This window comes from Ptychodera flava, assembly GCF_041260155.1.
Source record: "Ptychodera flava strain L36383 chromosome 23 unlocalized genomic scaffold, AS_Pfla_20210202 Scaffold_24__1_contigs__length_23054250_pilon, whole genome shotgun sequence".
NCBI classification, from domain to species: Eukaryota; Metazoa; Hemichordata; class Enteropneusta; family Ptychoderidae; genus Ptychodera; species Ptychodera flava.
Window position 1 is genome coordinate 2,003,245 of NW_027248278.1, and position 15,068 is coordinate 2,018,312.

Consider the following 15,068-nt stretch of genomic DNA (forward strand, 5'->3'; position numbering starts at 1 on the left):
GGGAAAATTTTCAACAAATTTAAATTTACTATACATGGTAATGAGTTGGAAAATGTGTCAACATATACTTACCTTGCCATAAAGTTAAATATTACAGGAAAACTAAACAGAGCACAAATTGATTTGAAAAAACAGCTATGAAGGCATGTTTTAAATTGAGACAGTTACTCTTTGCAGAGTCAAATATTCCAATTAAGGTCCATTTACAAATGTTTGATGCCATGATAAAACCTATTCTGCTATACTGTACAGAAGTACGGACTGCGGATATGCACAAATGCAAAAACCATACTCACAAACTTAACAAACACAATTGAAAAGTTGCATATTAAATTTTGCAAGCACATACTTAAAGTGAATAATAAAGCATCCAACATAGCATGTTTAATGGAACTGGGTAGATATCCTCTAATTGTTTCAAGCATAACACAAATGGTCAAATATTGGTTAAAAATAAGTAAGAAAGCAGATACAACACTGACTCGTGAGGCTTATGATCTGGGTTGTCAACTGGACAATGCACATACAGATAATTGGGTGTCAGGAATCAAACAATCGTTGCTGCTCGTTACAATATTGGAGATGCCATGAATGTAAAGATAGAAAATGACAAACCAGTTTAAAACTAATTTCAATGTAAAAGTTAAACAGCTATTTGAAAAATGTGCATTGAATTGATTCATGATGATACCAGACAAGGGCACCATAAAAATAAACTTCGCACATACAGAGAGTTGAAAAAAGATTTCTCTCTCGAAAGCTACCTTCATGTTATAAAAAACCCAGATCACAGATCAGCCCTGTGCAAGTTACGCATTAGTGCACACATACTACACATAGAAACAGGTAGATATAGAAACCTCGATGTCATAGACAGAGCATGCCCAATTTGCCAAAACAAACAAGTAGAAGATGAGATACATTTTCTTTTTCATTGCAAAGGATACACAGACATTAGACATGATTTTTTCAGTAAACTAAACATTTGTAAAAACGCATTCAGAGGCACACAAGACCTTGTAAGCATCTTTTCAAGGACAGATAAAGCATCACTATGTGAATTGGGAAAATACATACATACATGTTTTAAACTCAGACAAGACAAAATGAAAAAGACAAAGTAAACTATTTATGAACCTTTCATACGTTGACCTCATGTATAGATATTTATATTTATATATATATTATATATACTCTTTCATTGTTGTTTTTGCAAAACCTTTATTGTACTTTATGATCAAGATCCCAACTGGGATACGATTTCAATAAAGGCTTACTTTACTTTACTTTACTAACAAACCATTTACAAATATGTCTTCTGCTTTTTTCTTCACATACATATACAGGTCCCTTTTCTCATAAAAACGGGCTTAAAATTGCAATGTGAAAATTAGTCTTTCAGCAACATGTTACACATTGACTTCGTGGTCAGATGTCTAATTCACAGTTAGTAGGGTTGTTGAAATGCCGATAATACTAGGCGGTCATCATGTCCAAGCGCCATTGGTAGTATAGTCTTTGCATTAAATCCCAAATTTCCTAAGTCATCATTTTTCCAAGCGACCCTCTCCCATTCTTTTGAACGCACACAGGCTCTAAATGTTGGCTCCCTAATGAAATGATTCCTGAAACCTAGGTCATAAAAGAATTGCTCTTTACAAATGTAACTTTTAATTGGCAGGAGCTCTAAAATCCACTGAAGCCTCACAGAGCTTTAATTTTCCCACTTTGTACCGAGAGTACTGTACCTTACAACACTCTCTGATAGTGTATGTTGAGTACTAATAAAAGTTCAAAAATGTTAAAGGGACATTAAAGCTGTAACTTGTGGCAAGTTTTTTAGTAATCTGCTCAGTTCTGTAAATCAACTACCTTGTCTGACCCTTAGATGCAGCAGTTAAATCCCCGAGGGACCCCACCTCGGGCGATACGGGACAAATGTGGGGATTAGAATGTGTTTGCCATGAAACTATGCCTGAAGGGGTGGGGCAATTGCCTCATTTTGATCCCCTACTCACTTTCACGGACAAAATCAAGTGCAGAATTTAAGAATGTGTCACCCATTGGGGTGGCTCGTTTTAGGTGGGGATTTTCCAGATTGTCTTGCCCCAGCAGGTACGTGGGCATTTGACAAATTTCATAAGATTAATTTCCAAATCCCCCACTATGCCCGAGGTGGGGAGGATGGGGGTTGACATTGACTGCCGCATAATCTGTTTGTCGTGCTGAAATTTCGAGTATTCTTTTTGAACACTAGAATGTAACATTGTGTGTAGTGATCATGTTTATTGTTTACAAATGAATTCTAATCCGGACTTGAATACAATTTTCAACAATAACAATGGATATTATACTCATGTAGGTTGTGTTGATATGATTAATACTTGGAATTAAATTACAGCTTATGGATTCAATGGAGAAAGTGTAGGGAAACCACAATACACAAGTTCTGAAAAAATAACCAAAGGATACAGCTTCATGAGCTGTTTACTTGTGACATTTCTCCCCTCATAACCATAAATATAATATCAAGTAAACTCGAGAAGAATATTTCAATATTAGAATGTTGCTTTATGGAGCTCAGGTTTAAGTTTAAAAAAAAAATTGGGCGAGGTCCCACCGAGATTTGAACTCGGATCGCTGGATTCAAAGTCCAGAGTGCTAACCATTACACCATGGGACCTTGTTAGAGCTCCGAGAATAATAATAGATATATAAATTTTATTAAAAATATCTTCACGTGTTTTCGGTGTCCTGTTGTGATTTGTTTTTTTGACACGGAACACTTTTATTCCTGGTATTTTATTATACATCAACGGCAAGTCTAATACAGGTTTTGGTACGCACCGTTATAATAGTAGTTTGTAAAATTTGCATGTTGCCATCGCTGTGAGGGCGGCCTACGCACCAAGTCTCGGACTCTGCGAGAAATAATGGAGACTGCACTGTGACCGTTCCTTGAATGTGATAAATACAATGCAAAGAAGACTTCATAGTTTTCGATTATTCCATACTGATAGTTAACTCAAATAGAACCGTGTGATTACGTGAACAGTTTTCAGTCTACTATTGAGTTTACCTTTCCTGTTGAAGAAAAGAAGGAGGACCTAGACTAGTTCTTGGTTCCTATTTTTCAAGCCGAACGATCTCGATCGACGTACATGGAAGCCGCCATTTTAATTTTGCGGACTAGATGATGAAGTTAACATCGTACTCCCACTGTCTGTCAACATTCTTTTGTCAACTAATGTTAAATTTGTGAAGGCGAGACACGTCAGGTAATTCTTTATTATTTTCCGCATCAACAGCGTTTCTTTTATTTCCACCTTCATGGCTTCGTAAACTAATGTACAGACCGTTGTGAGTGTTTCATTTGCATTGCAGGCTGCAATCGGAGCTGGCAATTTGGATGATAGGTCATAATGACCGGAGTTACGTTGTTGTTATGCTTACATACAGCTAGGTACACCAGATCGATCAGGAGACATACTACCGATGGGGAGATACTGCCCCCATTGATAGACAACTTAAATATATTACATGTACTTTGGTACAGCTGTTTCGATTAGTATTTTCCATTTCATCTCTAATTAGTTACCTTGCCCTGCTACGTATGTAACTGTTTGTAAATACCAATAGGGCAATGGCCAAATTCCTCGACATGAATTCGAAGTTGCAAATATGGTTGATCCATGTGGCCAAAATACACTCTTCGTGTAAACCACAGTCACTGTCATCTCTATCACCACTTATGAAGAAATTTCGAAAAATTCAAAAAGAGGACTCGAATGTTGAAGATGAAGTTTTCTGTCATGTATCGAATTGATACTACTTCCCATGTGGGCTTTTTAAAAATAGACTTTGATAACCAGCCGGACCACGCATAATCGTGCCAATATGCTACCATGTTACTATTAAAACACATTGCCAAGAAACAAACACGAATTGCCACACTGGTAATAATTTTCACAGATTTACAAATTTTCATTGTACACTGTGTAGACAATAAAGACAAATGGAGGAACACTTTTTTACGTTTTCATTGAAGTGTTCAAAGCTTTTCTGTCAAAATTTGTCTCTGTGGGTATCAATGAGTTTCAGTTCTGAATCTGTTACGGCCCAAGTCATTCACTGTTGTCTTTTCTGTTCTGAGGTCAAGTTGTTTTGGCTCTGGAACCCAAGACATGGCATGTTTCGGCATGGCTCTGCTTCCCACAGGCTTTTTAAAAGAAGCAACTGTACCAACAATTGTACTAATAAGGCTACCATGTGACTACTAAAACTTTATTGTCAAGAAACAAAAAGACATCTCTACATTGATTAGCAAATTTTCATCACCAGGTAGACTATAAATATGTGTCAATAATTAGTTTTTCGAATGAATAAGCACAGTTTCTTTGGATTATCATCAGTTATCATAGCCTAGCCAAACTGCAGGTCTGAAGGCAAAGATCACGCGTAAGAATTTGACCATCATGGTTTAAATAGTGAGCAAAAAACATTGTATTAAAGGGAAACCTAAATCTAGCGACATTGACCGTTTATCCCTTCCAAATCACCCTTGAATAAAATGCAGCTCAAATTTGCAACATAGTTGCACGCGCTGACGACTACGGAAGCGACGAAAAGAGAGTTGAAGTAGACGACATTTATGGAAATGAGCCCGGAATCCCATGGGCGCGAAAGGGCTCATGGGAGAAGCGTGCGTGACGTCATCGGCGATACAGACGATTGCAGCTTGCAGCTGGAGGAGTGCCGTGAACAGTTCAGCGCGTTCGTAAGACGACTCTGGAGAGTTCGGACAGCGATATTTCTGACATCGAGTATTACTTTTCCCCGACTGAAATCAAACCATACTAATTTGAACAAAGATATGTAATAATGGGAAAGCATACACATCGTTCATAATTCCGCGGAGGGAGTCACTGTGCTTGTACAGACCCCGAACTGGATTTGAGACACTGAGTGACTCTGCGATCCTTCAGCGCTACGTTTCTAAAACAGAGTTTTCTTTATCAGTCGCTTAAAATTATTTTGTGGTTCGTGAATGATACGTAAGTCGAGCTTGGCCAGATCTTTAAGGTTGCGAAATCTTCGATATATTGGATATTTGCCCGCTATTTAAAACAAAAGTATCGTCTATATTGTTGTAAAGAATGTATTTCATACAAGACCAGCCAAACTCTCGATGATGTCCGATATGTCCTCTGTTCAAGTCCCGATCGCCAAGTAAAAATGTATTACATGTAAAGAATGTAATTCGTGCAAGGCGCTCCCCAACTCACGGTGATATCCGATCGGCCCTCTCGACGAAGTTCCGATTGTAGTGTATGAAAGTTCGTGTGAAAATTTAATGAAAAAAATCCTTTACATGTAAAAAATGTATTTCGTGCATGAATAATTCTAATAATGTAAAACATACAGTATTCTTGACTATCGGCGCTATGAACTAAGAGTCGGACAGAGGTGGTCGGGTGGTCAGAACTGTTAGGCACGTGGTGAAATCTCCGATATACATCGGATATTTACCCACATTTTGACAAAGTATCGTCTAGTATCAGAGTTAATGTCCAAAGTCGCCGATATTTATCGGATAAATATCCGTGATTTCGCAGACCCAGCGTGCCGACACCACACAGTGCACGTAAATCTAGTATCGTCTGGTATCGATATCGATATTAGCCAAGGAGTCCCGGCGCAATTGATATTTATTGGGTAAATATAATATCGGTGATTTCTCAGACCCGGCGTGCCGATCGAGACACATCATTCTCGACCGCGGGCTATCCGGTACTTGCGGATTCTTACGTCATTTTTTCGTCATAGCGCCGTTGGAAGTTCGAATTTTTTAACCACCACAGAAATATTCAAAGTTTCAATATAAATGACATAATTATTAGTTCTGCTTTTTTCCACACAATTTCTGTATCATTCGCTCTTCTGTATCGTCTGATCTCTCATTCACCTCGTTCGTATGTGTTTCACCTACTGACGTCACTCCGCGGTCGAGAATAGGCAAGAAGTCATTCCAGTATCTTGTTGTAATATCAATATTACCAGGTATAGTCACAAAATTGCCTATATTTATCGGGTATATAAGGGCGATTTCGCAGATCGAGATGAGAGACGCTTTGTGTAGTTTCGTCTTCGGATTTTAGAGTCCCGAAATCGCCAATATTAACATTTATCTGGTTAAAACCGGCAGTAGTAGGCTGACTCAGCATGTCAAGATACGAACCGCATTGTGTAGTATCGTCTTGTATCGGTATCAGAATCCCGAAATCCCTTATAAAACAATCATCCTGAAAGAAGTAGAACATAACTTTGTATCTTTTGAGATTTTAAAACTCGCCCGTCTTTCTTTAGTCACTGTCTTCGAAAAAGCAGTTCTGTGGGACGACGATAAAAGCTGACTCCGTTTGTTCTTCCTTGAGTGATTTTTGCACTCAACTGAACAACAGTTAATCATTTTTTATGCTACTGAGCATTAAAGAGTCGTAACGTGCAGAACTGCACTCCTGCAGTCATAGACTCCAATGCTTTGGTAGGCTGCCGCACACGTTCGTGTATCACCGATGACGTCACGCACGCTTCTCCCATGAGCCCTTTCGCGCCCATGGGATTCCGAGCTCATTTCCATAAATGTCGTCTACTTCAATGTCTCTTTTCGTCGCTCCGTAGTCGTCGGCGCGTGCAATTATGTTGCAAATTTGAGCTGCATTTTATTCAAGAGTGATTTTGGAAGGGATAAACGGTCAATGTCGCTGGACTTAGGTTTCCCTTTAAGGTACAACCAGACTACTAAGCCTAAATAATTGAATGATAAAAAAAAAACATTGAAATATCAGAAAAAAGTAGTGTCAATCATGATGGCATCGTCCGCTCGCATGGCTCGTTTGCCGGACAGGAGTCTTCCACTAACTACACCGTGCTTGATCACGCTGATATACTGTGCAAAGAAAATCTGATAGAACTTGAAAATCAGGCGGACCAATCACAGCACACGTTACATAAATCATAGACTCTCGAGAAAAACGGGACAGGCAACTGCTGAGGTTTCTTTGTGCGATCTATCTTGGAATACATTAAAGTTTATTAGCCAAGAGGTCCCCGACAACAATACTTCGTACTTAACACTGAATCTCATTAACGATCAAACTGACGTTCTGAATATGTACACTTTGCTCTTGCATGGCACGTTCCGAGTAATGACACAGAGAATTTTGAGGGTTTTTTGATACTAGTCATGGTGAATGTTCTGGTAACGATGAAGATCACATTTTGGATTCAAGCCGAAGCCAACGGGAAAAAACCAGACGATAAAAACAGTGTACATTTAGCCATAGACGCTACAGAAAACTCCTGCTAGATAACGACAATATAAGTTTACATTCCCTACCATAAAAATCTCCGATAACAACAAACATTTACAAGTTAGACAGGTTTACACTTCCCCAGTCCTGCGAAACGAAAATCTGACCTTTATTTCATCTGTCACGCAACATTTGACGAAAATCAGGGAACACAAAAAATGACTACTCCATCGGAGCTCAAATACACGACCTCTAACATTTTGGTACTGTTTTAGCCTAAAGAAACACCAAAGTTCAGATAAGCTACACATGTTTACATCCGCAAAGTACTAGAAAATACATTTGTAACACTGACTTTCGCTGTCAGGAGAAACTTCGCGATAAATCGGGACTATCCATCGGTTGATGGAGTCAGAAGCGGTAAGGTAGACATGCATTTACACAAAGCTGAACGCTGTCCTCGTAAATTTGGCCATTCACAGTTTTCAAACAACAACAATTCAGTAGTTAACATACATACTTTACCGAATCATGGAGCACTCCTCGCACAGAAAATATTCCGACGATTAAAAAACTGCAAAAACGAGGGAAAATTCGGAGATACACGGACGATTGCGGAATGTAAACAACTCTGTGATGTCAACTGCTGTTAAGTCTGGAACTGCAGCGGTATGTGTTTCGGATTTCTATTCGAAACTTTGTCACTTTACAGCAACATACTGACTCCCTGCAGACTTCTAGTTGCATCGAATCTCGCTACCAATATGTAAAAAGTAATTTAAAACCATTTTGACGAATTCTTCTCAAAATAGTTGTAACACTTTTCTTTCTAAAAATGGACTTGCGGGTAATCCGAAATAAGTTGTAATCCGAAAACATTATTACCGTATACCCGCATGCACTTGTCTATGAACCGGACGTTGTGCAGTCGATCGGGTCCAGCTTCATTCCGTCCCCGACCCATTAACACCTCTTAATTATTCCAAGTAGGATCGCGAGCTGCTAATCCCATAGACCCTTTGTTCTCTATCGCAGTTGCCTGTCCCGTTTTTCTCGAGAGTCTATGGCTAAACAGAGAAATCCGAGATGCAGCCGGCAAAGTGCAGAGTGTGCAACTGCGACATAGATCAACGAACAATCTTCACATCAACATTTCCCAGTCACTTACTTGGCATTCTAAACAAATTTTGCGGAGGACTTGACGATCATGTTGGATCGAGGTACATTTGTAAACCATGTTTCGCCAAAGTAAATACTTTAGCTAAGCTTCAAGACAGTGTTACAAATTTACACTCTCGCTTTGAATGCGTACAGGAAGAATAGGCCACGGTACAAACAAAGCCATGTGCGCAAATGCGCATAGACGTACGTGTATTTCCATATGCGTTAGTACACATGTGGGCTTGTTTGTACCGGCATCACATGATTATTTGGGCATACTGAGTGTGTAGAATGCATTGCGTCCTTTTTATTCCGGAGTAAAACCATTAGAAATGAAATGTAAACAACTACAGTGATCGCTGATTGGCTAGTGACAGGTCTGGTACAGTTGTGTGGTGGCGCTTTAAAAACCATGATCTGTGGGCTCGATCGGCCAAGGCCTGATTTCGGGAAGCATCCAGCTGCCCGAAAAGCAGGCCTTGGCAAGCGCGAAGATGCATGATTGCCGGTGCCTAAAGAACTTGGGGCCAAAACAACTCAGGCCATAAAGGTTTTGTACCAAAACAACTAGTTACTGACTCCATATAAGGGATTCGTCTCATGATTGGGAGGTAAGGAGCGGTATTTTTTCTTCTGATGAGGAGACTTCTCCCGATAAGGATATTGTTTCTGCGTTGGTCATATGACTCACTGATGTACACAATTTCAGTGTACATTATCTTTTTAAAGTGAATGAAGTTTGACTATAGCCATTGAATTAAAGCTGTAACAGTTCAACACAGAAAACTTTAAGGGATGCAGCCTCTTCCATAATTTCTGTCTCTGAGCAAAGTTGTTCTTCATGGCCAAGGATTTGATGGACACAACCTAAGTAATTATTTGTCCCTAAAAATGTGAAGTTCATTACATTACAAATATTGGCCAACCTGTTTACCATTGTAGATTTCAGTTTGAACATTCACTTACTATTGTGTAGGCTGAAATATCTATCAGATTGTACAAAGCTTTCCTATTTTCTGAAAATGTGGATGATGTAGAAGGAAAAAAATCTACATGTCAGCCAAATAGGGTGTCTGCTTTGTTGATACATGTATGGATGTACAACAAACTAAGTGTTTGGTGTACATGCAAAGATACAGGGCTGACACAAAGAAATCTTTCAAAAATTGCATACAAGCTCTGCGTATGTGTGAATAGGTCGTCAAACTTTGAGGCGTCACCGTTCTCCTAAGGCTATGATGATCTGCGGGTATTGATGTCAAATGACTAGAAAATTCACTTCCTGAATAGAATCATGAAAAATAAATCTTTCATTGTCTAGATATAAATAAAAATATCCTTCACAAAAAATCTTCATTCATGCATGGGCTACCAGACCTTGTCACTGGGCTACCAACTTCAGAAAATGGTAGCCCAATGGGACTACTAGAGAAAAAAGTTAATTTCGAGCCCTGAAAAGTTATCAGTCACAAATACTCATTGGCTTTGATGTCTCAATTTCTATCAGGCTCAACTGTCTTATGATGTGGAGAGTGGCAGCCATGTTGTTTGTTTACTTTTAGAGTTGCCATGTCAACAGATGTTGTGCATATGACATCACTTTCACACTTGTGCTCACTTCCTGTTTGAAGTCTACCATGCTGTTGAGCCTTTATGTTTTTTCGTAGCTTGAACAAAAATTGGCAAGAACATTAGTGGAATTATTACGGTAGGATAATACTACAGAATTTGACCAACTGATAATGAATTTAGCTACCCAAAATATCCTTGTTCCTTCCTTTCAAATTTGTATGTCAGCAACATCACATCAAAGGTAGAAAGCGTTCCCATTTTATTTGTTGACTTAATTTACTTTCAAGCTGCTAATGTAGTTTGGGAATACTTCAATACTGATAATGTGTATCATGCATATCTCAATGTTAACTGTAATATATCATTGGTGATATTTCACAGTAAATGTCACCAAGATGGAGTTACAGTACATCTGTATGAAATTTTTCTCTACCTTAGATTTTTTTGCACTACATAATGTTTCACGCTGAACTTGGCTACTGCTCGTAGTGTTCAAGCATGGAAATTCCAAACAACGGCATTACTCATACCGGTATATGCTGTACTAGGTCTACTGTATGTACATTTTACAAGGCCTACTGTATGTACATCTTACAAGTCCTCTAGAAGACAATTGTCCGTGTAGCACATCAGTCTTTTGTAGTTGTAGTCTTGTATTTGATATTTGCTTTACATTCAAGGTTGAATGCTTGCAGGGGCAAATTAACGAAATGTATGTATAACCCCTTACATGAATGTACCGTATAACCCCATACATGAATGTATCATGCTTGTATAACACCATACATAAATGTATAACCTCACATATGAACATATAACCCCAAACATGCATGTATATGCCCATAAATAAACATATAACCCCATAAGGGTCCCTTGTTTGGGCTATATTGTTTTTAGCTCATATTTGGTATGTATGTAAATACCAAAAACAGCTTATATGGTGAGTTGGTGGCGTCAGTATCTATGTCTGTATGTATGTATGTATGTAGGTACATATGTATGTATGTAGTATGTATGTATGTATGTATGTATGTATGTACCGGTATGTATGTATGTGCGGATGTATGTCTGTCACATGCAAAAGCTCCTAAACTGCCACACCTACCATCACAGTATTTGGTGTATAGGTAGACCCAGGGATTGAGATGTGATATTGTTCAAATGAACATGTCAGTGTCAAAATATGCAAATGAGGTGAGAAAAAAGGGGAATCCTGCAAATGTGCAGGAGTGGTGGCATTAACTGAAACAGGCTACTTCACTGACCTTGAGTCAGTTCCTGTCATTGTTCAGTAACTGATACAATTGGCAGACCTGCTGAAGGGCTGTGTTGAAACATTCCTCTGCTAAGCCTGTTCCTAAAGTTGACCTCCAGTGCCTAAAGTTTCAGACCTTATTTACTTTTGTCATTCTTGTTTTTCTGGTTTAAATACTTCTGGAATGGACCAATTTAAACCAAATATGAGCACACTGTCCTTGACGGTATTTTTCTTATATGTCTCTTAACCCTTTTCCTGCCAAGTCCATATTTCACTATCAGGTCAAGATGGTTAAATTAATGAAACACAACATATTGCATATGGTATATTGTAACTTAATACTGTACATTTGCAAGCTGTTGAAAACATAAATACTGCAGTGTTCTCCCCAGGATTTTTTGAGAAGAGGGCGAAGACGTGGTGCGAAGCACCACAAGCGACCGCGTCAGCGGTCGCGGGGGGAGGTCAGGAGGGGGGTGTCCCCCTCCTGCCGTTGGAGCTTTTGAAAAACAGCGATTAAAATGGTGTTATTTGGTGGCACTTGGGGAGTATTTTTTTCAGATTTTTTTCGTATAAAAAACTCAAAGGAAAGGAGATCTGAGACAGTGTACCATAACTTTTATTACAGTTCACTGATTTCAATTATGAAGATTTCATTTTTTGAAAACGAAAACGTAGCGAGAGACATACATTTATTCATCGATGTCAAAATTATCACCATAACACTCAGGTTTGGGGAGCATTTTTTCAGATTTTTTTCGTACAAAAAACTCAAAGGAAAAGAGATCTGAAACAGTGTTCCATAACTTTTATTACAAACGAAAACATAGCGAGTCTAGAGACATACATTTATTCATCGATGGCAACCATAACACTCACGTGTTCTCATCCTTATACAAGTCCGACCGAGCCTAAAATTAGGTTGTTTTGCTTTTGGAAGGAATACACAAACGAATTCTAACCTCCTATAAAAACTTCAGTGTACTCTGCTGTCCTTGGTTACCCTCAAGCTCCTTGCCATGTTTACTCAGCTAAGTCGGTTACCTAATGCACGGTCCCTATGGAGGGACCGTGGCTAACGTAACGTTACGGACTGAGCCATGCAAATATGGCTGCCTTCGATGAGTTGCACATGGGCTTATGATCTCGGATGACATCACAAACTCGCGAGATTTGCAAGATAGATGAGAATTACGTTTGCAGTCTGCAGGATCGACGCTCACGCTCGCATTTTGCTTGTAAATCACTGTCAACTTTTTTCCCCGTACATTTTATTGTTTTATTTTTCAAAAAAATAAATCTTTTTCATTTCTGGCAAGGGGGCGCTCGGAATTTACAAGAGGGCGCCACGCCCCTGTTACCTTATTCAGGGAGAACACTGTACTGTAAACTTGATTTTTTTTGACTAATGATGCTATAACAGGCCAAGCTAAGTGGGTGAAATATGTCATTTTTTGGCTCAATACCGCTTTTTACTGACTTGGCTGATGGGGAAGTGATACTGTCTGGCAGGAAAAGGGTTAAAATAGATTCACTCAAAATTTTTAGTTACATGCAAATGACAATCATATGCTTTATTTCCAAGATGGACAAAAATCTGTCACAAATTAGAACAATTCATCATTTCCAAGATGGACAAAAATCTGTCACAAATTAGAATAATTCATCATTTCCGAGATGGACAAAAATCTGTAACAGATTAGAACAATTCATCATCAAACGGTGCATTATATAGTTCAATCACCGATTAACAGATTTTCCATCTGAAACATGTAATTTGATCATTTGTAAATCCTGACCGTGTCAAGTTCAAAATACCATAGTTACAGGTCACTTTCAATCGAATGATGACTATGCAGCCTGCTAGGTCATCAACAAGTTACCATTGAATCCTATGAGACAGGCAACTTTCTATATATGACACATTTTCTTAGTGTATATGATAAGCATAATATTGCCAGATACTTGGTTATGAGTGATGCCAATTTCATGTAATGAATTGGCCTCACATGTGTGTGGGAAAGTACTTTCTGTAGATAATATGCTGTATCTTTCATGATTTTACAGTTCTTTTGAAAGAAAATGGTTTGGGAATATTACTGACCATGTATGGGACTTAACTGTTTGACAAATTTGCCTTCTATTCTTTTACAGAGCGCTTCTGTTACCAAAATAACTGCTCACAGAAAAAAAGTTGCTGAAACAGAAGTGTTGAGAGCTTGTGCATTTCTGTACAACATTTCTGTATAATTTTCATAGCTATATTCACCTATAGAAGATGTCAAGATCATCAGGGTCTGGACGTGGTGGTCAGAATCCACATGGACTGAAACAGATAGGTCTTGATCAAATATGGGATGACTTGAAATCTGGCATTCAACATGTCTATACAAGACAAAGCATGGCAAAGTCCAGATTTATGGAACTATACACGTATCCTTTCTATGCTGTTGCATTAAATAATCTATGCAAAATTCTATGCTAACACTATTTTCAATCAACGCCAATGAAATACAAGATCTAGAGGTTACCAATTGCAAGCTCATCCATGTCAATTAAATGGAGTCCTTCAGTCATTTAAAGTAACTTAAGTTGACACAAACATAGTTTAGAGAGTGTTCTTACTCAACTTTAAAGCACTGACAGAAAATGAAATATGTAGCTTGTAGGGATACACATATTTTATCAAAACAAACATCAAATATGCTTATATTTTTGCTTGATATTCTTCAAATTTTTTCTTACAGTGTGTCCCCATAGCAATCAGATGTTTTATAGATCTACAAGTTCACTGGCATTGTCAAAACTCTAAAGTAATAACAACAACATACATGTTCCCCTTCCTGGCCCATAATGAACTCATGCAAACTTGGCACAAAATTATATACTCAGCTTTGGCTCCTACATTGTGTTTTGCAAAGTTTGCTATCGTCCATTGGACATTATGGACCAAGAGGGGATACATTATTGCTTAATCTTACCCATCAGTCATCAAGTCACCAGTGGGCACTACGTGACACCTCAACTTGCTCAATCTACAAAGGGGGGACTGGGGTATACCTCAACCTACCAGGGGGAACTGCGTGATACCTGCAGTTACCAGGGGAGGGGGGGACTGTGTGATACCTCAAGTTACCAGGGCAGACTATGTGATCCACGATATTAATTGTTCCTTGCTAAGTTTAATACTGTTTACATCTCAGATGTCATTGCAGATTTCTGTCATTTCAGATGCAGCAACAATTCTGAATTGCTTCAATTTTCCTTAATTAGGATAAAACAGGCATGTGTATAATTACTGCACCAGTGTGCACCAATCCCAGCAGGCAAGATCCTCATCTGCTAAGAGTAAGAAAGGTCAAAATATGGGTGGTGCTCAGTTTGTTGGACTAGAACTGTACAAAAGATTACGAGACTTCTTGAAGAATTATTTAGTCAACTTACAAAAGGTACTGTCATTTTATTTCTTGATGTCCTTTACTACATGTGTGCTGCTGTCCAATGTACTAGGGCAAAGCCAGTATTGCTGTCCAATGTACTAGGGCAAAGCCAGTATTGCTGTCCACTTTACTAGGACAAAGCCAGTATTGCTGTCCACTTTACTAGGACAAAGCCAGTATTGCTGTCACCTTTACTAGGACAAAGCCAGTATTGCTATCCAATTTACTGGGGCAAAGCCAGTATTGCTGTCCAATGTACTAGGGCAAAGCCAGTTTTGCTGTCCAATTTACCAGCACAAAGCCAGTATTGCTGTCCAATTACTT

General features: G+C 38.7%; 1 long non-coding RNA gene and 1 other non-coding gene across 2 annotated transcripts in view; one reads left to right on the forward strand and one right to left on the reverse strand.

Annotated features, from left to right (window-relative positions):
- Positions 1–2,611: 2,611 nt before the first annotated feature.
- Positions 2,612–2,683, reverse strand: Trnaq-uug (transfer RNA glutamine (anticodon UUG)). The gene has a single exon. It is a non-coding gene; the product is annotated as a tRNA-Gln (tRNA).
- A 253-nt stretch (positions 2,684–2,936) lies between these two features.
- Positions 2,937–15,068, forward strand: part of LOC139124782 (uncharacterized) — a 39,323-nt gene continuing 27,191 nt past the window's right edge. The window contains exons 1-3 of the long non-coding RNA XR_011550032.1: positions 2,937–3,278; positions 13,459–13,737; positions 14,588–14,753. This is a non-coding gene — a long non-coding RNA (uncharacterized lncRNA). The remainder of the gene's footprint in view (positions 3,279–13,458; positions 13,738–14,587; positions 14,754–15,068) is intronic.